Below are 27,503 nucleotides of genomic sequence, written 5' to 3'. Positions count from 1 at the left end.
ATTTACTGAGCATTTACTACACGCCTACCATCGTCCCCAGTGCGGTCACGTGTCCTTCACTCACTGCGCACAATGGCCCGGCGGGGGAGGTCCTCGTACAGCCTCCACTCCACGGGTGAGAAAACGGAGTTTGCAAACGGGTGAGGGACGTGGCCCAAAGTCACCAGGTCGTCACGCCTCCGGAGTCAGATCCAGACGCACCAGCTTCTACGACCTTTGCTTTACCAGCTACCATCACCCCGTCTTACAGACGAGGAAACAGATGCTCAGAAAGTTTAGGGAGACGGTCCAGGTCACACAGCTCAGAAGGGGCCGAGCCAGCCCTCCCGTCTCCACGCCTTTTGCTGGGACCACCACCCTCCTGGCATCGGGTGACCAGACCCGTGGTTCGGGGATGCTGAGAAGAAAGAGACATGTGGACAACCGAGGTCCTAAGATGGGACCCCAGGAGAGCACGAGAAGCTGTGAGTACAAAGCATACCCTGTTCCACCCGTCCTCGGGAAATTTATGCGGCCAAAGGAAGAAAGACTTGGGTCCGGCATGAGTATTCTTGGCAGCTGGGAAGACATGTGACTCACGGTATTTATAAGGAACAGGCTGCCCGCTTTCCTCTGACCCGTCTGGGTAGCAACACCGCCACGGGTTCCCACTGCCCAAGAAAATTCCAGATCAAACAAAGGAAAATCATTCAGGAAAAAGAGACACAGACACACACATGGAGAATATAGGTGGCATGTTTCTGCCCAGCCCTGCAGAATTCTGGAAAGGTCTGGAGTTTAGACAAGCTGTGAGTTTAGACAAGGAGGAAGGAGAAACACGGAGCAGGAGGGAGGAGGGATGGAGCTCTGCCCTCCCCCCTCCGCGAGCCGGGCCACGTGGGACACCCTCGGTCCAGCCTTCGGGAGACCCGCGGAAGCCCAGAGGTTTCCAACATACCTTCTATTCCAGACCCTGCCCTACCGAGCCGAGGGACCAGGTCATTCCACCGGACCGAGCCTCAGTCTCCTCAACCACGAAACAGGGTCATCAAAACCTAGATCTCAAGGTTGCTGTGAGGGTCATGAAATCACATACCCGCAGTGTCTTGCTCAGGCCTCGCGCACGGCAGCACTCGGGAAATACTCCTGCACCCCCTTCCCTCCCTCTGTGTGAGACAAGAGCCTCCTCTCTCCCCTTAAAATAATAAGACAGATGAAAAAGTCCTCCTGCTGCTTAAACTCGTGGCTACCGAGCGGGAGGTGGGGCACCGAGGTGCACGTCCCGGGCCCCGGGCCAGGGCGCTCACGCCGGGACACAGCCTGCCACACACGGGTGGCCGAGGAACCCCAGGAGAGCAATGTAGGAACCGAAGCCTGCGACCTCCTGAAGGACGGGGATACGAGCTGGACCCGGCAGGCGTCGGGGCCCACCCCCAAGAGGGAGGATTGCTCTGAGCCGGGCCTGGCCCGGCCACGGGAGGACTCGGCCTCGGGGCCCACGAGGCTGCAGATTTCTGGTCCTGCGTTTCCCCAGGGCTTCTGGAGATCCTAACCGCACAGTGACGGCCGTGGCGTCGGAGCAAGAGGGAAATGGGTGAGGCCCGTTGGAGAATTATATAATCCTCCATTTTTATAAAAAAAAGGAGTGGGTATTTTGGGAAAGCACTAGCAGGGCGAGGTCTCGCACAGCCTTTCCGGATGGCCTGCGGAGACCCAACGCACAGCTTGCTCCCGGGGTGTCTAGAGACGTGCTCCCCGGTATGGCCAAGAAGGATGGAGAAGCCACGTTGGGTTGGGCCGTTGGAGAAAAGCACTTTGCTCTGGGACGAGGCAGATGAAGAAGGAGACTTTAGAATTGGGGCCGGCTCTGGAACGCACGCCGGGAGGAGGGGGGAGGGCACCATCTTGCCGTGGTCTCCTCGGGCAAATCCCCTCCTGCACCATCTTCTGCTGGGCCGAGCCGGTCAAGGACCACAGAGGCTTGGCTACCGCTCCTGCCCCCTCCTTCTGCTCCCACGCCAGACATTACTAATCAATCGCAGCTCTCCTCCTCCACGGTCCCCAGGCCCAGCCCTTTCCCTAGCTCTTCCCCAAGCCACCGACAACCACGGGGAGCTAACCCAAGGGGACCTTCTTGCAAGATGCTGCACACAGGCTTCGGTTTGGGGCCCGGCTCGCTCACGGGCCGGACCTGTCGCAAGAGACGAGATACTCTGACACCTGGGGGCCCTCCCCACAGCTTAGGGTTCAAGGCTTCTGCGGTGACACAAACGCAGCTGCTTGCGGAGAGGAAACATCCGCATTCATCGGGGGCAAAGAACAAGTGGTTCCAAGGACAGGGCACTTGGCCAAAACTAAAGCCGTCCAGGAATGCTGGGCTTCTGGGCTTCCACAGTCCTCCGGGCCCCCCGGGGAGGGAGTCTGCACTTGCCCCCGCCCCTCTGATGCTGGGCGTGGCCGCGGGACTTGGCTGGGCTGCTGCCCGTGAGCAGGGGTGACAGAGGTCACACCTGTGACGTTCCGAGAGCCCGTGTGTGGCTCCCCACGCCCCCTCCCCTGCGCCCCGGGTGAGGGCCGAAGCAGGTGCTGAGACGGGCTCCCGCCAGCCCGGGGCCCTGCGCGGCCATGACCGTGGGCAGTGCCTCCTTGCTGAAGCCTGTATATTCCCAGACCAGGGCATTTTCCCAAGCGGTGGGGCTTGCCAGCAAGTTGCAGATTTCCCTGAAAAATTAAATACTACTCAAAAATTGACCCAGAAACGCCAAAATTGTTTCCAAGATGGCCCAACACAACCCCTTAAGCATAAAGCCAGAATTTATCATCACGACCTCCTCAGCGCAGGGCCTCACTCGCATCCCTAAGGATCACGCAAACCCTCAAAGCCCGCGACGCCCCGTGACATCCCCGCGACCCTCCATGACATGCCCGCGACCCTTCCTGCCTCCGCTCGCCACGACTCACGGAAAAGCAGTATCTGGGTAGTGTCATTTTTTAAAACTCTCCCTCCCCACCTCCCTCCAACCACGACAGGTTTCGGGACAGCCTCCCCTGGCCTCCCGCACCCCCAGCCCCGCGCTGTAGAGAATCGTAATAGTTTTATCAGCCAATGCGCTGGAATTCCAGCTTCTTCCTTCCACCCATGAATAACCCTACTGTTGTCCCTTCCCTGCCGGTGGAGGCTTCTTCTCTGCAAACACAGTAGGTATTACAAACATAAACACATAACAACAGATTTCTCCTTGCGCTCTTCGGGCATTTAAATAGTATCTATCTGGTGAGTCACGAAGTCATGGGGACAGCGGCCACCCCTTCCACTCCTGGGGTTGGGGCGTGGGGCGCAGTGGACATCGGTCCCCTCGTCAGACACCCAGTATTGTGCCTGGGGCCGTGCGGATTCGGGACACGATATCCGCCCGCCCTCCCCCCTTGGACACCTGTCTCCCCCGACCCAGGGCCCTGTCTTGAGCCCCGGCCTGACTCTGCGTCACACAAACAAAATGAGCTGAGTTCAAATCCAGCTGATGGGCCACAGCCACGGACTCCGTTTGGGGGGCGGCTGGGAGGGATCCAGCTCAGGACTTCTGAGAGCAGGGTGAAGCGGGAGGGGGAGGCTTCCCAGAGGAGCTGCAGCTTAGGCTGGGCTGGGGCCCCCGCTCATCTGGGGGTGCTGGGCGGGCTGGTCTGAGTGAAGAAGACACCGGGGAGGGCAGAGGGGTGGCAAGACCACCACAATGGGACAGCACGGATGTCAGCCTGGAGTAGGAGGCAGGAGGGGTCAGACACAAAACCCAGAGCCCAGAGCGTCTGCCTCCCCCAAAGCCCCGAGTCTGTGGTCTGGTGCTTGCCCTCCCCCGCCAGCCGGCCTCTCCACCACGGGTGGGGCACGAAGTGAGCCTGGGGTCCTGCAGCGGCAAGGGAGTCGCCGGGACGGGAGCCTTGCTCTGAGGCCGGAGGGCAGCCACACACACGCTTTGTCCTGAAACCTATTGCACCTTTTCAAAACAGAGGCGCCCCGGCTCGCGCCGCACAACAGCACGGCAAGGGGCCTGCTTTAGAAAGGCACAGTCTCGCTCGCTTGGACGCTTCGGCATGAACTTCAACCGGGAAGAGTCCTGGAGAGAGCACACCGGTAATGGACTCATCCCAGGAAAAGTATTTATTCTTGCCCTTCCCTAGCCGAGGAAAGTTCCTATGCTGGAAAAAGCACCTCACCGTCCCCCGAGCTGTCCGGCAGAGATTAAAAATAGAAGGAGAGAAGCAATCCTGACGTGTTTATCACCTTCCCTTAACTCCGAGCGCTCTGCAGCTTTTCCCTCCTACTTGGAAAAAAAATCATTATTTCTTAAGGCTTCCAAGGAACATCCCACCAATAAAACACGGTTTTTCTGTCTTTATTTTTTTTAAAGGCACAGACTCTGTCTTTTGAAGGAGAGGGTATTTATTCCAACTCCTCGTTTTTATGACTCAGGAGAAGAGGAGGAGGGAGGGAGGAGGCAGAGAAGACCCACTGGGTCCCCACGGGGCGGTGGGCACGGCGCTGTGCGCCTTCCATCTGCTCCCTTGCATAATCCCCGCAGCCGAGCTTTCGGGAAAGGTCTCCTGGCCTTATGTCACGATCAAAGAACCTCAGGCTTAGTGGTGAACGGACTCCCCACACGACTCAGCTAGCCAGGGGCAGAGCAAGAACTGGAAGTGGCTTCCGTGACATGTAGCCTAAATTTTAAAGTCTGGCACGTTCCTGACTTCCTCAAGGCCAAGTTCAGTAAACAGCATTCCCAGCTGGCTTCGGGATCTTGCTTTCACACCGACTCCCAGCGCGACACCGCGGAGTGACCTGCACGGTCCCATCCCTTGCTTGGTCGGTCTCTGCCAGCACCCGGGAGCTGGGGTGGGAGAGCGGGCGCTTCCCCCAGACAAGGACACTGCTGCTCTGATCTCACCAGAAGCGCCCGCTGAGGACTCGGGCAGGGGACTGGGGGTCCGTCCACTTCACCATCACTGCCAGGCCCCAGGGGAGGAAAGGCAGGAAGCACACGCAGGCAGGTCTCACCGCCAGGCGAGGTCTGCAGCCTCGGGCCAGACCCACGAGGGTGCAGAGGTGGGGAAGGAAGCAGAAAATCGATGCCGCTGATGTTGTCCTGCACCCCCCCGGCCCTGCTCCAGCATTCTGCAGCCGGAGGTGCCGTTTTCCCCCGTGCAAACGATCTGTCCTCTTAAAAGCCTTTGCATCGTGCCTGAGTTAAGACCGTGCTGTAAGCAAAGACATGGTGCAGGATTAGTCTGGTTGCTAGAATTATCCTCACAGACCTCATCGCAGCCCACATCAACGTTCCGTCGTTCATTAGTCTCTAAGTATGTACACAGTTAAGATTATTCTATTAACCAGCATTTGACATTTTTTTAAAGACATTAGATATGGGGCAAGCTCCTTTTATAGCAACTGGCTTAACAGAAGAATGGGTGAGTGGCTCAGACTCACGTCAGTGTGAAAAAGTGGGGAGAAGTGACCTCTGATCGCTCAAACGGTGGTCCTTCCACCCAAGATCAAGTGACTGGATGACGAACCCCGGGACACAGAGATAAAGCTTCTCCGAATCGCAGCCCAACAGCACGGGGTTTAGAGGTGACCGACGGATTGAGTTAGCGCCGATAATTCGAATTCCGCTCGGGCTGCAGTTTTGTTCGCCTGTAAGTTTGTTTTAGATTCACAGCACCATCAGATCCCTACGCCGAAGGAACTTTTTTTTTTTTTTTAAAGATTTTATTTATTTATTTGACAGTGAGAGAGAGATTACAAGTAGGCAGAGAGGCAGACAGAGAGAGAGAGAGAGGGAAGCAGGCTCCCCGCCGAGCAGAGAGCCTGATGTGGGACTCGATCCCAGGACGCTGAGATCATGACCCGAGCCGAAGGCAGCGGCTTAACCCACTGAGCCACCCAGGCGCCCCACGCCGAAGGAACTTAAGCCTGGCGTTAGGTCTGGCCATATTTAAATAACGTAATAATAAAGTAAGTTAATTCAACATGGGCCATCCCTGAGAATGTTTTCTCTTAAAAGGGGCCAGTACCTGACTCAAGCAAGAGCAGTTGTGCTCTGGCTTCCCTGACCACACTGGAACCACCAGGGGAAAGGCAGGCAGAGCGCGCCCGCCAATGGGCTCGTTCAAACACCTAAGCCAGCTCTGGGCAGGGACTCCAGCGCGGGGAGAGCCTGGCTCACGAGGCCATTTAAACCTGAAAAGAAGGTCTGCCTGTTGGCATGTCTGCTTTGTAAATATTGTCCCGGGCTGGGCAGGAAGGGGCAGGTTTTAAAAACACCCATAATCATCTTCTTCTGCGTGTTTGTTGCTTTTGCTTGGGCCCCGACTCCCAGAACGCGGCCAGCCTTCAGCGGCCGGGCTGGGGAAGGAAGCAGGCCAGTCGTCCCCGGCGGACAGGGTCTCCGAGCCGCGGCTGATTCTGTCAGGGGACAGAGAATGCTCTTCGGGTTGGTGAGGGATAGTCCGCCTCTCCTGCTTCCCTGTGGCTGTGGGAGCCAGGGGAGAGGGTGCTGCCAACACAGAGATCGGGGCCCTCGTGCACGATGACGCGCCATTCCAGGGCCCCGTGACCCACCCCTCACCCTCGTTCTGCAAAGTCTGGCCTGGGCCAACCCCCACGTTGACATGAATCCAAACCTTTCTGAAAACAACACAAGCCACATTGAAAACCTAGCCACCACACCCCCACTGCCCGTGGCCCTCCTGCTTGTCATCTGCTTTCGGTATGAAGACAAGAACTCTGGTCTCAGCTTATCAACCAGATGGAAGACGTTGGTTTTATCACAGAGGGAGGATGCCTTTGCTTTGCTGTCACAGTCTTTCCCAGAAGCTTGAACATTCTCACGCAGTGGGAAGATCCCCGTCCACCCTGGACTTCAAGCAAATCTAGTCGCACGCAGGCACCTGCCCTCGGATGTCGGGAGTAATGGGTCAGTGTCCACACCTGGGGGTCAGCCCTTGGAAGGGGCCCAGAGGCAATCCAGGCCTTCTTGTTTCATTGGTGGGAAGACTGAGGCTCAGAAGGGTCGGGCTGTCCCAGGTCACAGAGCTCCTTGGTGTCACACTCCATGCTCCCGTCCCCTGTCCCAGAGGACTCCCACCACGTGCAACCGCGTTACACCTGCCCTCTGGCCAGGCAAAGACGTCACTCACAAACAGGGCGCCCCAAACGCACCATTTTCCCAGGCAGCTTGCTCGTCGTCAGGATCAGAGTACTGAGAGCTGGACAGAGCCCATGGGGTCCAACTGCCTCGTTTTGCAGACGGGATCTCTGAGGGCCACAGACAGGCACTTGCCCACCACAGAAAATGAGTCGGAGTCAATGCAGAGACCGGTGCCGGCATCACGACCGCCCCGGCCCGGCGGATTCGCTGTGCATCTTTGGGCCACTTGCTTGCTTCTCTGGGGCGCCTCAGCCCTGTCTGGGTGACCTGGCTGGTCCAGCAGCAGCCCTGAAGAGCTGTGGAGTCAGCCAGTGACTCCGGGCACCGCGACCCTGGCCATGGTGTGGATCACTATAACCGTCATCCCCTTGACCCTCACCAGTCCTCTCCCGTGCCAGGAAATTTCCAGTTGTGATATTTTTCTTCTGTAAGACTTTCTTTTTTGGGGGGCGGGGGGAGGAGGTTGCTGGTTCACATGAATCCTTAAACTAAACCTTCTTTGTCTGGCACTTCTGAATCCAGTGCCTGAAAGTTGGGGTCAACATGGAACCGAACGCCCCACACCTTTATCAGGAGGACGGAACCAGCCTTGTCGCTCACAGCTGAGGGCGGGAACCCGCGGCCTTTGGAGGAACGCACACGGGCTCCGGCAAGGAATTCTGCCTGAACTCCTCATACCCACGTGAACAGGAGGCAGCCCTGCCACGGCCCCAAGGGAGGTCCGTGCACCCAGAGGGCACCCCGGGGTGTGAAGTCGGGGGCACCCTCGCCACACCCTCTGCACCGTGCGGTGACGGCGGGCTCCCTCCACGCGGGAGTACAGGTGCACACGGGATGGCAGCGGGGCGCAGGGGGGTGGTTCTCGACTGAGCACCGCTTCCCCTGGTCACCGAGGGCCCCAGGAGACAGTGGGGGGGACTGCGGTGTTTAGAAGCCATTCCGTGTGAGAAGGTGTGGGCCCTGGACAGTTGCCACCTGGCTCTGTCCTTCCTGCCATGACCACGAGGGACCCAGAGCTGGCTGGAATGTCGGTCTTCCGTGGGAGGACGCAGACACCCAACAAGTGTCCACAGCTGAGAAGCAACAATTCCTGCCCACAGCGACCCCTTCAAGCTAAAATCGCGGCGGGAGGAGAGGAAACACAGCACAGGGTTCCCCTACCCTGGTCTGGGAAGCAAGAAGGACAGGGTCCTTCTCTTCCCGTTAATGCATCGAGGATTTAAAGGTCTATTAAAATAGAGACAGACTTGAAGTCAAAATCATTCTAAGGGGAAGAACCGTTACGTGATGGCAGGCAGCCCAGGTCCACAGTCGGAAAGCAACCAGAGACAGAAGGCATCTGTCAGCCCCCAAGGAAGGGCATCTCCCCGGGGCCGATGCGTCCCCGAAAACACCCCGACTGGCAAACTGGGAGTGTGCCCCTGAGCCAAGAGAAAGGGACCCCTTCCTCAAAGCCCACCCAGTCCCTGTCGGGTGCCCCATGCAGTGCCCCGAGTGGACGGGAACGTCGCTCATTTCCCCGCTGTCCCAGCACTTCCGTTCCCAGACTGGGACGGCTCTCCTCGATGGTCCGCACAGCCTCCCCATTCTCTCACAAAGGCTGGAGTGGCCCCACCATTGTACAAATCAGAAAGCTCAGGCCCAGAGAAGACGGTGGGCAGCCCAGGGTCACACCGCAAGCCAGCTGCCGAGTCTCAAACCCAGGACCTCTGACTGCAAAGCTATTGTTCTCGCGACCACACCCTGGCCTGGGCGTCAAATGTGCTAGAAGCCATCCGGGACACGCACCCAACCAGCAGATTTATTTCAGCTGTTAAAAGATGCAGAGAAAAGCAGCAGGAGCTGACCCTGAATTGCAGAAAGTGATGTCACCGCTCCGGCCAGCCCACGCGCAGGGTCATTATTAAAAGCGACGAGACTGACCATTAAAGCTGGTCCTGGAGCCGCGTCAGCATCCGGGCGTGTGGGCAGGGCCCAGGCTGGTCCTCTGGGGGCTGCATTGCTGGGTGGGTGAGGGCTGGGGCCTTGGCTGCTGGGACCGGCCCGCCCACGCCTGGCTCTGGGCAAGAGCATCGGGAAACAGGAGCGGGGCGACAGGGCTTCCTCTGGGCTCTGGAACCTTCCCGACAGCAGCTGAAGGCTCGAGCCGGCCTTCAGGACACGCAGGCAACATTTTGGGCGGCATGACCCCTTCCCACCTGAGGCCCCGCCCTCCTGGGGGCTCCCAGTGCTGGCAGCCGGCTCGTCCCGTGTCCGCACTCAGGGGATGGATGGCCAGTCAGCCCAAAGGAATCAGCCGATGACCGGGATGCCAGCTCGGATGAGACAAGCCTCGGGATGTGTCCACAGCATTAGCATTCCCACAAACACACAGGGCGGCATGTCCCCATGCAAACACGTTCAAGGCGAACAGTACTGACTAAGCCATCCTGTCAAAGGCGGGTGTGGCGGGTGGGTCACGGAGGCCCCATGCCCTCACCCCTCCCTCCTCTCCCCACGTCCATCTGCCGCGTGGCTTTGCGGCTTCTTCTCTGAAAAGGTAGAACAGAAACCTCCTCCCCTTGCTTATGCACCAGCCATGGTTTGGCCAGATGATGGGGCAGAAGTGACGGCGGGCCATTGAGCTTCGAGATCTGGGCGTGGGCTCCCTCCCTCTCTCACCGAGCTGCATCCGTCACCTGGAGGACACACCCGGTTAGGCGACTGGATGCTCAATCATGGGGAGTCACTCTCAGCCCCTCAGGAGAAAGACAGTGCCAAACGTGCGGCGGGGACACCTGCCCCAGTGGCCTCCAGCCATCCTGCAACTGAAGGGGGACTCGGGAGCACGACGGCGCCAGCCAAACCCTGCTGACCCGCGCAGCCGGCCAGCCCGCCCGCCCAACGGGAGTTCAAGGTTTCTACTGGAAACCATGGGCTTGGGGGTGCTCTGTCACCCAGCACTGGCTTCCTGACACGCTGGAGAAAGAGGGTCAGGGAACTCTTCACGGAGAGTGGGGGAGGGAGGTGGGGCCTGCACGGGGTCGGGAAGGGTGAATTTGAGCCATTTGCTGGATATTTGGGAAGAGAAGAGAGGATGTGCAACAGGGAGATGGTCAGGAGCCGTGCGGGGCCAGCGGGACACCAACAAGGTCGCACATGAAGGTTTAGATGCAGGTGGACAAGAAGTGGGAGACACAGGGGTGGCCCTGCCCCAGCCGGCACCGTGCGCCAGGCTGAGCGGCTTCCCCCGCGCTCCCCAAACCTCTCGGCTAACCGCTTTACCTTGTAACAGATTCTTGGGGAGTTAAAAGAAGGGCGAGACTCAATGTTTTTGGTTCCACACCAGAGGCGGAAATACTTCACATGCGACCAGAAGCCGTAGAAATGCCGACTTCCTCGCAGATCTTTTCGGAATGCGAATGTCCTCTGCGGCTCTGATGTACAGTAAGGTTTTTGAAAATGCGGTTGTGAAGACGGCTCAGGCACGTGATGCTGACACGTACTTGATGAACACGAGGGCTTGGAATTAGGAAGGAGTCCCAGAGTAAGCGGATACTGAAGTCAAGCTTTCCCCGGGATTTTACTAACGAGAAACACGAGCAGTTTAAAAGGAGCCGGCAAGGGGCACCCGGCTGGCCGAGGCCGGGGAACGTGCGACTCAGACCTCTGTCGGGCTTGTGAGTTCGAGCCCCACATTGAGTGCAGAGTCTACTTTAAAAAAAAAAAGAGGAGGGAGAGGGGGAGGGGGAGGAGAAGGAAAAGCTATTTATAATATTTTTTTGAATTTTTTAAAAGTTAAAAAATAAAAGTCAGGCTACAAGCAAAGGGACGCTCTCTCCTGTAGGAAGATGTGGACAAGCCAGGTCTGTTCAACCCTGACTCAGTCACTCATCCGTTCCACAGAGACGGCCGACAGGGACGGGGCCAGATCCTGCAATGAGGCCCCAGGATCTACAAACAAAGGAAACAGGAGCCCTGCTCTTCCAGCAGCCCCAGCCGGCAGCCCAGGCAGAGGCCAAGGGCCGTTCAGCCTCCCCGCACCGCAGAGCTCACAGGGTCTGGAGCGACGGAGGCCTCTGGGAACACAGAGCATGGGGCACGATTTCAGCCACCCCTTCAGCGTGGGCTCTGAACGATTTCCTTACACTCTTTGTGAACAAGACTTTGCATAAACGCCCATTTGGTGGGAGAGCCTGCACCTGACACTTGGAATTATAACCCCTCCTGGACTGGGCCTCCCTAGTCTGCACCATGAGTGGGAGCCCCGAGGGCGGTCTCCATCAGGCCTGGACCCGCATGCGTCTTCCGGGAAGAACGAGCAAGCCCCTCCCCACCCAGGGCTGCATCCACAGCTCGCACGGCGGCTGGCGGCCCAGCGTGCCGCCGGGCTGATCTTGTTTGGCCAAGGTCTCCGGCTCTGCGGGGCCTTGGAGACACAGCCAGGCCCAGCCCACAGAGAAGGGTCTCTGAAGTCCGCCCAGATGGCCAGATAAGCGTCGGCCGAATTCCTGCCATGCCGGCTCTATCGCATTCCCATCATCTTCCACACCGGTAACCGGACCCACTGAGCTTTACTGGCAGCACAAACCAATGGTGGAGGAAAGCTTGTTCGATATATGGTGTCTGGACATCAGAGTGGTCAGCGGTGGGAACAACTGAGAGAGCCTCTCTGTGCACCAGGCACCGAAATAAAGGCCAGGGCACGTGGAGGGGCTTCAAGACCATCCACGGGAGCCGCAGAGAACCCTCCAACTGCCTTTTGAAAGAAGGAACCAAGGGGCGAATGGGCTACACAGGTTGGACTACATGGCAATATTTCATGCATTTGACAAAATGACCAAGAAGACGGAACGAGACCTGCACAGATTTGTAAAGAGCTCAGGGACATTGATAAAAAGGAGGACTCCTCGCTGCATGGGCGTGATATGAACAGACAGTTCCCAAAAGAGACAAATGACTCAGGAGGCAGACATAAGGGATGGTCTTGGACGTCACCAACAAGCAGAGAAACACAAGTATTTCACCTGTAAAAATGATCTTTGAAGTTTTCATATTGATTCACTGCTGGTAAAAGTGCAGGCGGTCATATTAATTGGGATCAATCTCTAGAGGATGAAGGACTACAGAAGTGTCCATATACCTCAACCCAGTGAAGTCCAGCTTCTGGAATGTTTCTGCTGGAAATCGCTCAAATGTTGGGGAAAACATCAACATGAAAGTGACAATTTTTTTTTAAGAGTAAAAATTTTAGAAATGAACTGGATGTCCTCTTATAGGAATTAAAACGATGGTGGTCAGAACAAAGGTGAAAACTCGACTTGCTTCTGTGCGAGATAAAATTCTATCATTGGTACATAATCACACACACAATGGTAAAAAAAAGTTAAAAACTGGAAAAATATTCACCAAAATTCTTACGGAGACTGTCTAAAGGGGTGGGACTGTGGTATTTTTTTTTCTCTTCTCCACTTTCCAGGGTGTAAAGGAATATAGTTACATGGTTGTGTTACTTACAGAACATGCATACCACACGCCCAGGACATCGTGGGTGTCCCCATGGCGCTGGCGGCACTGAGCCGTGAGAGCAGCGTCATGCAGGGAATGTACAGTGATCTCAGGCTGCGTTCTAATAAACCTCATACCTGTCAGTAATCATCGGGTCTGTAATCATCGACACAGCTCAGCTCCTGACAACGACAGGTTGCTGTCCTCGGCTCCTTCAGGCAGCCCCAGCCAATTTCACTATCCTCGGGCCACAAGGAGCCGCTGGGCTCTCATCAGGCCTCGTCTTTACTAGACTTGTCCGGGCACCTCTTCTTCGAAAGCTCTCTCTCACCACACTTGGCTTTGTCTGTCCACTCTGGCCATGCTGAGCTGCTGGGAGCTCCTCTAATGGCCAGGATTGTGCGATCTCCCTTTGCCCAAAGGGCCCTTCTCTGCTAACAGACAAATTCTCAGGACGATTCTCAGGGTTCAAATCAAGCAGGAAGTTCCCCGGGAAATACCGGAGTTCTCACTTTTCTCCCCCGTCCACACCTCCTACAGACACTGAATGCTGTATTCTTCCCATTTGTTGACACGGCTGCCCCAACCTCAGGTTGTCAAGTAGGAGAATGAACGATGGGGTTGTGTGTGCTTTGCGTCGGGTGTGGGCTGATTGCTCGGGGGGTGTTTGCTGAATGAAAAAGCTCAGGAGAGGCAATAGCTCCTGCCTTTAGTGATTCACCTGCTGTTGACTCAAAGCTTCAAGCCCCTGTGTCTTTTTCAGTAAACGGCTCAGACTGAGGAATGCATTGTGGCTCATCGCACACATAAGTGGGACACAGAGCAGGCACCAAAGTCTCGTGGTAACATTTCGCCCAGAATACCTTCAGTTGGCTCATTTGTTTCCTGGCAGACTCCTTCCACATACCTCTGGGGTTTCAGGGTCTCCAAGAGAGACATCCAGGGAAAAAGGGGACCCGGCTAGGGCATGCATTAGTGGCCCCAAATTTGGCTGCCATCCACCAACAGCATTCCCAGTGCCATTGGCAAAAAGAGGCAAGCCCAATCTCCACTGAAAATCCTTGCTAATCTCTTTGTGGAACTATTTCTGGCACAATCCATGTGGAATTGCAATAGCAAATTGCAAAATGGGACAGAAGCGACTTTGTACCTTATCCTCAGGGAGAGATAATCACTTAAGACGCCATAGCATTTAAAAGTAATTGCTTTTTAAAAAAACAAGGGGCGTAGAAAGGACAAGTTTGTAAACTCGTCCTTATGTCGTGCAAGATAGAAGAGGAATCAGCTTCTGACTGAGGTCCACGGGATGATGAGCTGCAGTGCTCTCCCCAGGCCCTCGGCGGGGAAACGGGAAATAAGCCAAGGCACAGGAGCTCGAAGGTGAAATGCCTAAGGGTCTCTGACTCCAGGGGATAGCACCTGCCCCGAACCAGCTCACACGCAGTAACATGGCGGCCAGAACACAACGGGACAAAGGTAGCCAAGATCTGCCACGAGCATTCTGCCCCAAATCAGAGACGCTGGTGCTAGATGAGGAACTGCAAGGAGTACCACGTAAGGTTCCGGCAGGACGTGCCCAGCTGTACTTAGTGTCCTTTTCACCCCAGCCCACGGCTCCGGACTTGGCCTGAGGCCCCCGTCGGTGCTCACAGCCCTGACCTCCGGAAGCAGGGGGCGTGGCCGACAGGGGTGCTTGGGCAGCACTGATGACTCTGCTCCCTTCTTGTGCGCTGGCTTGTAAACGCACTGAGAAGGGCTGCAGGGATAAGAACGCATGGGTGTTGTTGAACCCAGCTTGTCCCAAACATAGCTGACCTCGGAAGGCCGATGAGGAAGTGTTGCTTCTGAGAAACCATTTGAGGAAACATTCATCTAAGCTTAGTTTTTAAAACTGTAATCGGTGATAAATTGTTCTTATCTCATGGGATGTCCTGTCTGTGGGAGTGCAGAACAGCTGCCCTTCCGTGGAGGTCAGAGAAAACCCCCATGACTAAAGCCTCGTCAGGGGTGCTGGCAACAGAGGGAACCATCCAGGAAAGAGGTAGATAAGCAGCTTTTCGGATATTGGCCCACACAACCCGAGCCAACGATAGGCCTCCCGGTGGCCCCAAAGTTTGGAGAACAGGAGTGGAATGCCGTCCTCCACAAGGGCACACTGGTCTGCCAGGCTGCATGGCCAGGATGGGCCAGGAGCTCGTGCCCCGCAGACATCCTGGTCATAGGGCCCTGTCCCCAACCCACGTGGCCTTCTGCACTGTGACACCCACAATTCCTTCCAGTGGGATGCCCTGAGCCAAGGCACGGAGACTCTGGGAAATCTGCTTCTGACGTCTTTACATTTCGCGTTTTCACTGGAAGTGAGAACAGATTTCTAATCCGTGTCCCTATTTTGCTTGCCATCAGCAGCCCTGCAGCACAGCCCTGGGGGTTCGGGCTGGGGAGGGAGTCAGCTCCTTCAAAAGCCCCGTGGGGCCCGTGCTGTGTGATCCTGACAGGCCACACCATCCCTCCGTGTCCACATCCATACAAGGCAGACGGAATACGGCCATTCTCACTGTGGGCCTGAAGCGCAGGCCGTGGGAGTGGGTGTATGGAGACCACATCTCCGGGCGGAGGGCAGGGGACGCGCGTGGGAACCTCTTCTTCCAAACAGCATTTGCTCAGGAACGAGTACCAGACACCAGCTCAGCCCTGGAGATGCAGCGTGGGCAAGTGGACCCCATTCCCGCTCCCGGGGCGCTCGGAGGCGTATCCTCCACGGCACGGCCTCCCACTCCGCGAGCCTCTGGGCCCTTCCGAGGGCGGCGCCTGCGAGAGGCTGACAACGTTTTGAAGTTTGCAGACTCGCTGGGAAGTCCCGGTTTCCCCTTCTCCACTTGGAGCGTCTGCTGACTCGACTGAGTGTGGGAGCAAACGCAGGAGACACGCGGTTTGTGCCCCTTGTAGGGACAGGCCGCGGCTCTAAGGAGTCTGCCGTAGGTTACACGACTGGGAGCTGTGTGTTCCTCTCCAGAAAATGAACAATCACCCCATTTTAGGGGACCGGTAAACAACCAAGGCACAGAGGGGTGGAGGAACTTGGCCAAAGTCACACAGTAGAACAGCGGGGGACGCAGACTTGCGGCCAGATCAGCGGGGTTCCAGAGCCCATGCCCCTTTCCGGTTCTTTCCGCCAGCTCTCCTAGTCTACACGCCCAAGAAAACACAAACTAGGAAGCCTTTAAAAATGATGAGGAAGGACTGTGGGAAACTGTTTACTTTGGAGTCAGCAAAATCTACGGGAATTTTTCCTCAAATGCCTCCTGTGCGTCCCTCTGTGCTCTTCTGGGTAGAACCATCTCGGCGTCGTGGTGATCAGAACCGAGACCCACACTGCGGTTCAGGGGCAGAGTCCCAGGCCTCAGTGGCCCCTCCCCGCTCTGGCCCCTCAACGGGGACCCCGGGTTTGCTCTAGGGCCAAGTCCAGCTCCAGGCACGCGGGTGACCCTCAGCAGCCACTCATGGGTGGATTTTGTTCCCTGAAATCCCCGGAATGTCTCATTACAAACGCAGGGCAGAGAAGGGAGGGGCGAGGGAAGGTCACACACCAGACAGCATTCAATCGGCTTCAACCAGTGAAGCTTCGCTAAAACTTGACCCAGACCAGTGTCCTCCACAGGGGCTGCTGTCTCTGGGCCAAAGGTGGGTCTCTCACGAAAATTCTGTCCCTGTGCCCTCAACCCTCGCACCATCTTTGCCGCAGCTCAGGCCGGTAATCTCCGCCCCCCTGCCCCCAGGATCCTGGTTCCTGGATTCTCTGAACTTAGTTCAGACAACTCCTTCCTTCATAACCCTTCTTTGTCTGGTCAGCAAACTGCGCTCCCTTCCAGAACCAACCACCACCTCCTCTGTCCAGGAGTCTTGGCTGCCGGTCTCCTTCCCCAGGTCACACCTTGCTTCCAGCACCGACTGCAGGCTGCTGAGTATCTGTCTGTCTGTCTGTCTCTCTCCCCCCTCAACTGTGAGCTTCTCCATCACAGGGAGGGGCCGTGGACCCGTCTCCGAATACCCACCCTCCAATCAAGAACCAACCAATCAACAGTGAGCACTTTGGGATCGAAATTGCCCCCCTACTTTACTGTGAACTGTACTATTCCCACAAACATGCTTTCTCCAGCTTGAACACTGCAGCAAGGCCGGGCATCATTCAGAGCACGGGCATCTGGACGCACACAGACCCGGGTCCCGGTTCCAGCCCCATCACCTGCTAATGTCCTCAAGGGTGGCACCATCGGTCAAGGCTCCTGGGTGACCTAGGATGGACGCCACGGAGACTTCTCTGTCCAACACCTTGCTCAGAGCTCTCAGGAGAATTCAATGATCACACGAAACTTGAACTTGGGAAACGTTCGATAAGCACTGGGAATCCATAACAATGACGAGAATAAGGAGAGAGCTGGCACAGGACAGACCTTGAGAGGGTGACTGGTGGGACTCTGGTTTCCTTCAGTGCCCAGAGCAGAAAACACAAGGACCCCCAGCAAACCAGTTCCTTCGAGAAATGTATGCACTTGGGGGCCAAGGCTCAGAGGCGGGACTCACGAGCTCCTGGAGTTAAGAAAGGCTTTGTGCCTGCTTACATGCTGGACTCTGGGAGTACACAGAACAAGAAAGTCTGTGTGTGTGAGCCCAGGGGGTCCTCCCCAGTGAAGAGACGTCTCTCTCTTGTACAGAGATGAGGACTTTTGTACGTCAGGGAGGGAGATCCCAGCCTCCTGCGCCCCGGGGCTGTGTGCAAACCCGACGCTCACCGCTCTGGGACTCTGCCCCACTCTGCTCCCTTGACCTGTGACAGCGGGCGTCCCCGAATGGCCCGGCAGAGCACAGACTCACGTGTGTGCTTAGCAAGCAAGAATCAATCGAAGCATCATCTTTTTTTTTTTTCCATGTTAAAAATAGCTTCTTATTTAAAGGAACGGTATGCGGGGATGTTCAAAGTAAAAATGAAATTCACTACATGGTCATTGTCAGAAAACCCCGGGAGATGTTTGCAAGTGTGACAACATTACCCAGTGATCTCAAAATCTAAAACAGATCCGAGCTCTCGCCCAGCCACCGGGCTCGTGTACACACACACACACACCCCCCGCAATGATGCGGTCGGAGGAAACCCCAAGCCTCTTCAAAGCGAGGAACCAGACACACACCACGGAGACTGCTGTGCCTTCTTATTTACAAAAAAAAAAAAAAAATTACGTAAAATGTAAATGAGAAGAGATTCCTGCACAGAGACGCTCCAAAGCCAAAATCCGACAGCTGCTTTCTCTTTGGCTACCAGGAATTGAATTGAGAAATTTGATGAACTCAGTTGCTTCTGAAGAAGTCACAGACACAGTGACACATCGGCCCAGCAGAATCTGGAAAACATTCCAGCATGGGGCCCCACAACCCCTTCCCTCTCTAAAAGCGAAAGGAAGCGAGGGAGGAGGAGAGACGGGCTTCAGGTGCCCCCGGAAGTCTGGGAAGCAGCTCATCGCCGCCCGGGGGGGCCACGCGCTGTTCCCCAGGGGTGAGGCTGTGGCCGGGGTGCAGGATTTACAGGAGCACCAGGACTCAGTCCTTAGCATCAAGACTATGTGATGCCCCAGTTCCAAAATCGAAACTCCTGCAGAGAATCCATAGTGAACAAATAGCACCATTTTAAATACTTTCTCCTTTTGCTTCCAGGGCCTGCATTTACTTGTGTGTCCAAAAGGGCTGTCGAGTGGCACAGCCAGGAGCCCCAGCCAGGGTGGGGGTGGGGTCGGGGGCGGCTGCGGGAGAGCAAAGAGGAGGAACGCACGCACGCTCACGGCTCGGCTGTGTCGGTGAAAAACAAGCTTTTGCTGAGTAACGCGGAAATGGATCTGAAACATATGGATTAAGTTCGTCCGAAAATAAACACAATTTTTAAAGGAAAGGAAAAGTACTTAGCCACCATGTTTGAGGTTTTCCTGCACCCCAACCTTTGGAAAATTAGCATACGAGTGAATTACTCAGCGCTTGTAACACAGTCAGCTTTGAAATCCGCTGCTCCTAAAACCACCAGTTTGCTTCAAAACATTTTTTTTCATGTTTTGCCCAAATCTGTTCCTTTACTCACTCCTCTTGAGGCTCAGTCCTGTTATTCTTTACAGGAAGAAGAAAGCTTTGCACACCCACCCTCAGCCCAGGAGGCTCTGGGGCCCCGGGATTGGGAGACTCGAGGGGACCGAGCTGGGACTCAGTGCTGGGACTTGGTGCCGCCCCACCCCTCAGCCCCGGCTCACAGCAAGGACCAGAGCCCTGGAAAGAAGGCAGGTGAGCAGAGCATTGGACTAGGAGCTGGACGCAGGCCAAGGTGCTATCCTGCTCCACTCTGTACCCTCAGGCAGCAGGGCTCTCGTGGCCCACCAGCAGACACCACGGCCACCCCAGGAGCAGAGAGAGCCAGGCATGGCTTCCACATTCAGGGGACAGCTCAGGATCACCACCAGCCACCCCCAGATAGTTCCGTGGGATCTAGGGAACCAGGATCTTTGGTCACCTGTGCCCAAAATTCAGGGCAACACAGGAGCCAGCCTACGTCCAGCCTTAGCAAGCCAGGACAGGCGGAATCCCCGTGGCTTGGGAGTCAAGTCCAAGTTCAGGGTGTTCCAGGGTCTAGCGTGACATGGTCTGAAGCAAAGACTGCTTTGGACGTGCGGCCAGCTGCCCCCAGATGGTGAGGCTGCTGGTCACCCACCAGCGTGGCAGCCCTCCCTGACACTGCCCGGACCGTCGGATGCCCCCACCCCAGAGGGAAATGCCACCCGCCACATCCCCTGCTGAGGCTCCTCACAGAGATGGGGGTCCTCCAAGTTCTCCAGACTGACCCTGGGTCACTTTGATCACCTTAATCAGTCATGTGATCTTCGTTCTAGAGCTGGGCCCGTGCCCAGAAGGGTTTCTTCAGATCCCTTTCTAAGGACGAGGACCGCCCGGTTGGTGAGGACAGGGCTCTCTCTGGGTGTGGTCGCATTCAGAGCATGGATTTCCTCCTGCAGAGGCGCTCTGGGAGAGGCGAGCAGGAACCTCAATTTGAACCGGAACCTTCTGCCTCACCTGGGACCAGTGCGCTTTTCCCTTTTTATACTTCTGACTTATTGTCCCTGCTCGAACCCCACCTTCAGAAACCTCCCACATTCAAATGTGCCTACTTCACATCAGTGAGAAAAGACGGAAGATCCTGGATACAGTGTGTCGAGTCTTAGACCCTGGAAAGGAGCTATGTTTCCTTCTTGCCTGCTTTCCTAGGATCTGAGAACTCCTGGGAGAATAGATGAATGGACAAGGTTGGAAATAAAAAGCCCCCCCCCTTTTTTTTTTGCAAGAAGCTCATGCCTCTCCCTGCTTGCTAGCTACAGCTTGAGTCTCCTGAGCCAGCATCTGTCACAGATCTTCGCCTCTGGTAACCCACACACCCCACATCTGTTAGATAGTCACACACGGGGTAATTCTGGCTTCATTTCACTGAAAAGTGTTGACACAAAAACCAGCAAGACATCCAAAAGATGAAGAAGACACAGCAAGTCAACCCACTCTGATACGAAGCTGACACTATGGGTATGACTGCCAAAAGCAAAATGAAAAGGATCTGAGGACAAAGGTTTTCAAACTGGGCTCCTTGGAACCCACAGAGCTCTGTGGAACCCCTCGGGGGCCTCAAGATAAAAACCTACTCTCAGCCACGGGCATTTTTTATCTGGATTGTAAATGAGATTTATTAGGGTTTTGTTGGGGGAAAAATGTATGATTAATTTAAAATCAGGAGCTATGAGACTAAAGACACCAGTCGCTTAGAAAGACTCTGTCTTCTACCAGGTATCGCCGGAGGTCTGGGAAGGGAAGGGAGCAGAAGCACGTGGGCCGTAAGGAGCTTCGCCCGTATGGAAGGATGCAGGAGGTAAGAGCTTTAAGCCTGCCCGTGCTTCTGGATCTTTCCCTGTGGTCCTTTCTCCGTGGGCATCCCCGTCTGAACTCCACTCCCCGAATCCCACCTTTGCCTCCTGGGAAAATTCCTACAACTCCTGCTAATCCTTCCAGAAGCACCGTGTGCCCCCTTCCCAGTGAAGCTTCCTGGGACGTCTTTGGCTACTCCCGTCCCCCACCGGCCCCCACACACCACTCCTCCTGACCCACACATCACAGCCCCCATCACACTGTGTGGTAGCTTCCCAGGGCGATGGCTGGTTCCCCCAGCCAGACCATCAGCTCTGGAGGGTACAGACGGTTTCTTTAATCCTGCCCCCCACCCCTGCCCCGGGGCTAACGCAGCACTTGCACGTGCAAGGTGACTGAAACATGTACTCGGTTTTTTCCTGCCTCCAGATGCAGGGGACAGGCAGAACACAACCGCACACCTCCGTCTTGGGCTGAGTGTCAGGCATCTGTGATGCTTATCCCCGCAGGAATACCACAGGGAGAGGGGCTGAGGAAGATAATGGAGGTTTGCGTCTCATTTTTGGTTCCAAAAAAAAAAAGCTGTGATCGTCTGAGTCAAGTCGAGTTGGTTAAATGTAAACAAGCATTCTCTGTGTCTGGAACCCGAGTGAGAGGAGACTCCCCAAGTGATCTCTTAATACCAGCAAAATTACATTCAGATGCCTCTGCCAGGCAGAGATAAATTGCCATTTGCACGATGGCCTTGCACTTAAAAGTAACTCGGTTCAGAGAGCTGGAAAATTTATTAGGACGGGGAAAAGGGGGACTCAAAGGGGTTCACCATATTTAGTCTACTGATAAGACGGTTTGCAAGCAACAATAATTACCTCCAAGAATTTGAAGAGTCATCATAAGGTCATTAGGAGGACACAGGCCAGCTGGACCGCATGCACTCGGACACCAGAAACGGACTTCAAACCCACCAGGAAGAGCAGAGCTAGGTTTAGGCTCCCCCCCCCCCCCTGCCTCCCAAGGGTCCCGGGGAGCTGGTTGGAGATGCAGACCCTCGGGCCCACCCCACCCACCTCCCGGCCAATCAGAGCTTGCGTTTTAACACGCCCCCCCCCTCGCGTTTGCATATTCAAATCTACTCAACGGGGCACTGGCCACTGCCTCTTGCTCAGCCCTGGGCCCAGGCCTCAGAGCCCTCAGCAGGAGCTCCTGTCCCCAGACAGGCCCAAACCGCACAGCTGGCTCCGCGGGCATCCCCACTGTGACGTCCAGGATCAGGACAGGCAGGAGTCTGGCCCGGATCCTTTACACCACAGAGGGACCAGCTTCTCGACTCGCCCTCCCCACAACACAAAATGCCTAACGGCTAAGCTCTTGGACAGGGACAGCTGAGAGAAGTGCACAGGGGTTTTCAAAAGCGGTTGTCTGGTCAAAGCACTTTAAACCCAAGTTATAGCTAAACCCGTCACGTGGCTGTCCTTGCAGGAGATTCAAAGATAACACCTCAGCAGTTTCCCAAGGCAGGAGCCAGACTGTCGGGGCTGGAGAGAGAGAAACCTCCTCCCTGGGAGTCCCAGGGGGCAGGGGTGACCGCTGCACTCCCCAGGGCTAAGCCACTCGCAGGGGCTGGGAAGCGGAGGCTGGACCTGTGTGTTTGGAGCCACACTGAGCCTGGAGAGAGGCCCTTGAAAGCATCAGGGGAAGGGGAGAGGGGCAGCTCCTCTCTCTCTGGGTGGGGAAGTGTGTTTCCTGGCATAGAGGGAACTGAGCAGAAAGCAAATGTATATTTGATGACATTTCTCTGCAGGCAGCCTCCCTTCTGAAGGCCAAGTTTGAACAAAGCCTGGCACGAGAGGAGACAGTGGCCAAGGAAAGAGGCAGAAGAAACAACCAGAGAGGTGAGGACGGCCCCTGCGGGGCGTGGACTGGGGCAGAGGTACAGATAGTGATCTGAGTCACTGCCATGACCACCCAAGGCCTGCCCAGTTCCACCAAGTTTCCACATGCCAGGCTCTCGGGAAAGGAGGCTCGGGGCCCAAGGGAGATGGGTCGAGAAGACACTCGGCACTGAGAAGTGTCCCTCTGTACCTACGGCCACTCCTAACCCCTCCTAATCTGACCAGATATAAGACAGCAAGATACACAGTCCTTCCACTGTCCACACAACAGGAAAAATCCAGCACTAGGAGACAACGATGCATCACACAGATGAGACCGGGTTTCTGGATATCTGCCCTTGTGTGCAAAGAGCGATGTTGCCAGATGACCCCTCACGGATATGGGGTCTTGCGGAAGCAGCCCACACATATAACTCCATTCCTCCTAAGAACCCATCCCACACTCTTGCATTTCTCTCTGGAGCTAGAACTACGACTGCGTTTCTTCTACAATGCCCGCGGCTCTGCTGAGACCCTACGGGGGGCCAGTCCGGCAGCGGGGTCCCCAGAAGGCTGAGCATAATTGAACGCTCCCCTCTCATTCTGCTGTCCCTCCCCTGATCGCCACTCGTGCCATCGCACAGGCCTGTCCCAGAGACTCAGACGCCGCTGCAGGACAGAGAGAGCCCCGGGGCCCGCGGACGGCCCCTGCTGCAGGACAGAGAGAGCCCCGGGGCCCGCGGACGGCCCCTGCTGCAGGACAGAGAGAGCCCCGGGGCCCGCGGACGGCCCCTGCTGCAGGACAGAGAGAGCCCCGGGGCCCGCGGACGGCCCCTGCTGGCTCCTGTACCAGGCCCTCCCCTCACTTCCCCGGACTCCAGCGGTGCGCTGGAGGTCAGTTGTGTTCCTACCAGAAAGCGGCGTGTGCTGGGTGAAGTCCGGGGGGAGAGAGACAGGGCTCCAAGGTCAGCCGGGGTCCACCCTCCTGCTCCACTCACACCGCCGGGGAGACGGAACTCACGGGAAGACTCCCAGCGCCTGTACTGCATCCTTGAGCTCCACGCCTTTGAGACGGAGGGAGCTAACATGACTTCTGATCTACTAAGGAGAAAAAAAAGTAGATGAAAAAATCTAAAACCACTAGAATGTGAAACTGGCGGAAACACACGCCCACATGCACATACATACACACTTTTTTTCGGGAAAAAAATTCCAAGTGTGAGATTAGGCGCATTATAATTCCATTATCCAAACAGCATGGTATTAGTGATTTTCACCGGACGAACCCCCAATGCAGAGCTGGAGGGAATCTTCCAATCCAGCGGGGACCGAGTAAGTGGCCAACCCTCCAGGCAGACCTGTGTCCTAGTCAGGACGTCACAGCCAAGCTGGGCTGTGCCTGGAATGGCTGTGCGGCTTCCTACATGGCAAGAACCCCACAAGGTGCTTGTCTTGTCACAGCAAACCCTCTGTCCAGCTTGCAGCAACCCAGGAATGGGGACCGTGGAGCCACTCCCCATCTGGACCCAAGAAAAATCCCTTTCCTCCCCCAGCAAGAATAGGAGGGTTTTGGAAGAGCCTGACTTCTTTTGAGAGAAGGCTCAGGGAGAATTAATCCTCAAATCTGGAGGGCAATGATAATATTTTGAAAACAACTTACTTTATCTTTCTTCCAAGTGCTGCAGGTGAGAAACACAGGGGCCCGATTTGTCTCCCCCAAATTCTCCCATTTGTCTCCAAACACCGTTTCTGTTGGCGCTGTGATCAGCTTCAGCACCGTCATGACTTCCAGCCACAGGTTCTCCGACACGGACATGGAGCGGGAGACGGAGTCCCTGTCAAGCAGTTGCTGGTTAGCAGACGGCTGGGGCTTCAAAAGAAACGCACAGCTATCTTTTACAAATACCTGTAATCGCTACCATTTTAAGAGCGTTCTGCGTGCTCCGCGAGGAGCTAAGTGCTTTATATTGGGCCACTTTAGTTCTCATTAACAACCCTGCCAGGAGAGCGTGTGCTCCCAAGGTATAGGGAACAGGCACGATGCTCCAGTGACTCCACACACGTGCTGTCTCAAGAAAGATGCTTGATTGTTTCCACTCCCAAGGACCTCCAGCAGTCTACCCAGAATCAGACCTTAGACGTTTTAAAAGAGAGGAATTTTAAAATAGAGGACGATGCACACTTCTGTGTGAGTGCAGAGGGCTGAAGGAGCGCCCCAGCCCGTGCATGTCTTATCAGGGAAAGGAACAGAGGAACCCCTACAGGTTCTTCCCTCCCTGTTTCCAAGCAACCAACTTGAAAAAGCATCAATTGAGCCCAAGAGGAACCTCTGGGACCTTCTGTAAGAATGTTCTACACCGTGGAGAAGGCAATTCGGATCAGAAAACAGCACAGGTTTTTTGCAAGTGAATCCAAACACATTATCTATAACTTGTTCTATTGGATTCTTCTCTGTCCTGTCTCTGTGACTCTGAAACTAACATCTCTTCCCACCACCAAAGTTACCAAATAATCTGATAAAAGGTAGCATGGCTCATGTTGTGTACGGAGAAGCAGTCTGAGCAGTCCCTAGTTACGTCTGGCCTGATCTCACCGCCTCAGTCAGATGCTCAGAAGTCACACATTAGAACACTTCTGAAGGGGCTCACGGTGTTACAGCAAAGCCGGGGACCCCCTCCCGCCACACACCACGCCAGAGATCCTGTTCTGAGCTCAGCTGCATATTGGCCTAGGACCCAGTCACCAACCACAGCCTCCTTCATTCTCCTGAGAGGTTCGTGTGACCTTGGGACAGGCTGCAATGGGCTTTCAAAAACTAGCTGTCCCTTTCCTCCTGTCCTCTGCCCCAACACCTGGAGTCTGGAATGCACGAGACCCAGGGCCGCACACCCGGAGTGGAGGAAGTGGCTGGGAGCTGTCCATGGTGGCGCCGCGCCTGGACACGCAAAGCCGCCGGCTTCCAGCCCCCGGGGCGCTCTCCAGACCGCGGGAATGGAGAGGCTCGTTCCCAGGCTCACCGTCTCCGGGGCCTGGGCTGCAGCCAGGCACTGGCTCATACATCAAAAGATTACTTTCCAAAGAGAGTTCTCACCTGTGGGCAACGTTGGCTGTGCCGAGCGAGACTCGGGACCTCAAAGCCGGCTGCTGGAGGCGCGCCTGGGACGGCGGTGGTGGTGTTCGACCCTTGGGGACCGGCGGCGGTCGCTGAGAGCTGAAAGTCTGCGGCTGACGACCTCGGGCTCACTGCTCTCCTTTCTCAAGAGCACATGCGTGCCTCCGGGTCCGTTCCAGGAGGTCTCTGGCCCTCCTTCCCCAAGCAGCCAGCTGGAGACCTGACCACAGCCCTGGCTGGCACTCCTCACTGCGCCAGGTCTTTAACCTAATTTAACCCTTCTGGGAGCCGAGGTCCCTCGCCAGGCACCACCGAACTCTCTCCCAGCAATGCCAGGTTTGGAGACTCAGTCTAAACATCAACAGGGGCCGTGGTGTCTTTTAACATTTAATTGCACCACCCCCCCCACACACACATACCGCGCGCCCCGCGCCGGCACAATGCTGGGAGCCGGGCGCTCCCGGGAACGCGGGAGCAGGAGGCAGCGGGAGGCGGAGGCGAAACCAGAAGGAAGCCGGTGCCGAGGCCCGAGCCGCGGGGCGCAGACCTGTTGCCAGGCGCACGCCCACTGGCGCACAGTGTGAGACCGCTCCCCGTCCGCCGAACTCCGCGACTCCGCGACCCGACTCAGAGCGGCCCCTCGTCCGCAAGCCACAGTCCCGGGCGCGAGACCCCCCCGCCCCGCTCAGCCACTGAGAAGTGGGGGCCTCTACGGAAAGCAGCCCCCCCCCCCACCGTACACACACTCAGCGCGGGACGCGCTCCGGGGACACGGCGCCCCCGGCACCTGCTGCTTGCAGAAGATCGCACGATTTCGGCGAAACCTCCCAGAGGACAGTGACGGGGGCGTGTGCCCATCAACAGACGCCCGGACAGACAGACAGAGGCGGACCGCAGAGCACAGAGCGGACGGACCGCGGGAAGCCGAGGACGGGTACCGTTCGCCCGTGGCCGGTGGAGGCGGCGACCCCGCGCCCTTCCTCCCCACAGAGGCTCGGGCAGTCGGCGCAGCCTGGCGCGCCGGCCGGGCCCTCTTACCTCGCGGTCGGGAGCCGAGACGGCGGCACGTCCCGCGGGCCGGGAGCGCGGCGGCCCGGGCGGACCGGCGGCACAGCGACGGGCTCCGCGAGCTCCGGGGACGCGGGCCAGCAGAGGGGTGGCTCGTCTGAAGACGTGGGGTTCCGCGCGCGGCCGCGCTCTGCCCAGATGCCCCCGGCCTCTCGCGCCCGCCCGGACCCACTGGCCCGCGCCGCGCTCGGCTCGCATTCCCCGGCGTCCGCCCGAGCGGTGGCTTTTATAGCGCGCGGCGGCTCTGGGCGCCGCGCCGGCCAGGCTGGCTCCTCCCCGGGGCCCCAGACGCCCGCCCCCGGCCGACCGCCCCTCGCCCGACCGGCCCCGGGCGGGCTCTGGCGGCCGCTCTGGGAGGCGCAGACCCGAGCCCGCCGAGCCGGGGCGCGCGGACAGCCGAGCGCCGCGGCCGGGTGAGGGCGCTGGAGCCCAGGGCGCAGCGAGCCGCCGGCGCGGGTTCTCGGCCGCCAGGGGCTGGGGGGCCGGGCGGGCGCACGAGCCCGCTCCTGGGGACTGGCGGCGGAGGGGAAAGTCCTGAGTCTGCCGGAGTGACTGCGACAAGGGGCTCAGGGCTGTTAAGTCTCAGGATCTTGGGTTTGTTTTTTGTTTTTTGTTTTTTGAACAGAAAAGAGTGGCCTTGGAGAGATCCTGGGGCAGGCGACCCAGTGTTTGTCTAAGGGCAACACGTTCAAAGAAAACTTCCTTTGAAACCGGTGAGACACCCCAGGTCATGTGGCTGCAGACAAAGGCCTTACCCCTCTGGGGGTCAGTGTCATCAGGGAAACGGGTTCTATGAGGCTTCCTGCGGGGACTGGTGGGAGGACCAAAATGAGGCCGCGACAGGAC

General features: G+C 56.8%; 1 protein-coding gene across 1 annotated transcript in view; it reads right to left on the bottom strand.

Annotated features, from left to right (window-relative positions):
- The window catches only part of LOC123944518 (cell migration inducing hyaluronidase 1), a 124,735-nt gene extending 97,919 nt beyond the window's left edge, over positions 1 to 26,816 (bottom strand). The window contains exon 1 of the mRNA XM_046009684.1: positions 26,628 to 26,816. The gene's annotated coding sequence lies outside the window, so the exon portion shown is untranslated. The remainder of the gene's footprint in view (positions 1 to 26,627) is intronic.
- Between the last annotated feature and the right edge of the window lie 687 nt (positions 26,817 to 27,503).

Source organism: Meles meles, chromosome 6 (assembly GCF_922984935.1).
Source record: "Meles meles chromosome 6, mMelMel3.1 paternal haplotype, whole genome shotgun sequence".
Lineage (NCBI taxonomy): Eukaryota > Metazoa > Chordata > Mammalia > Carnivora > Mustelidae > Meles > Meles meles.
This window is presented reverse-complemented; position numbering and strand designations above follow the sequence as displayed.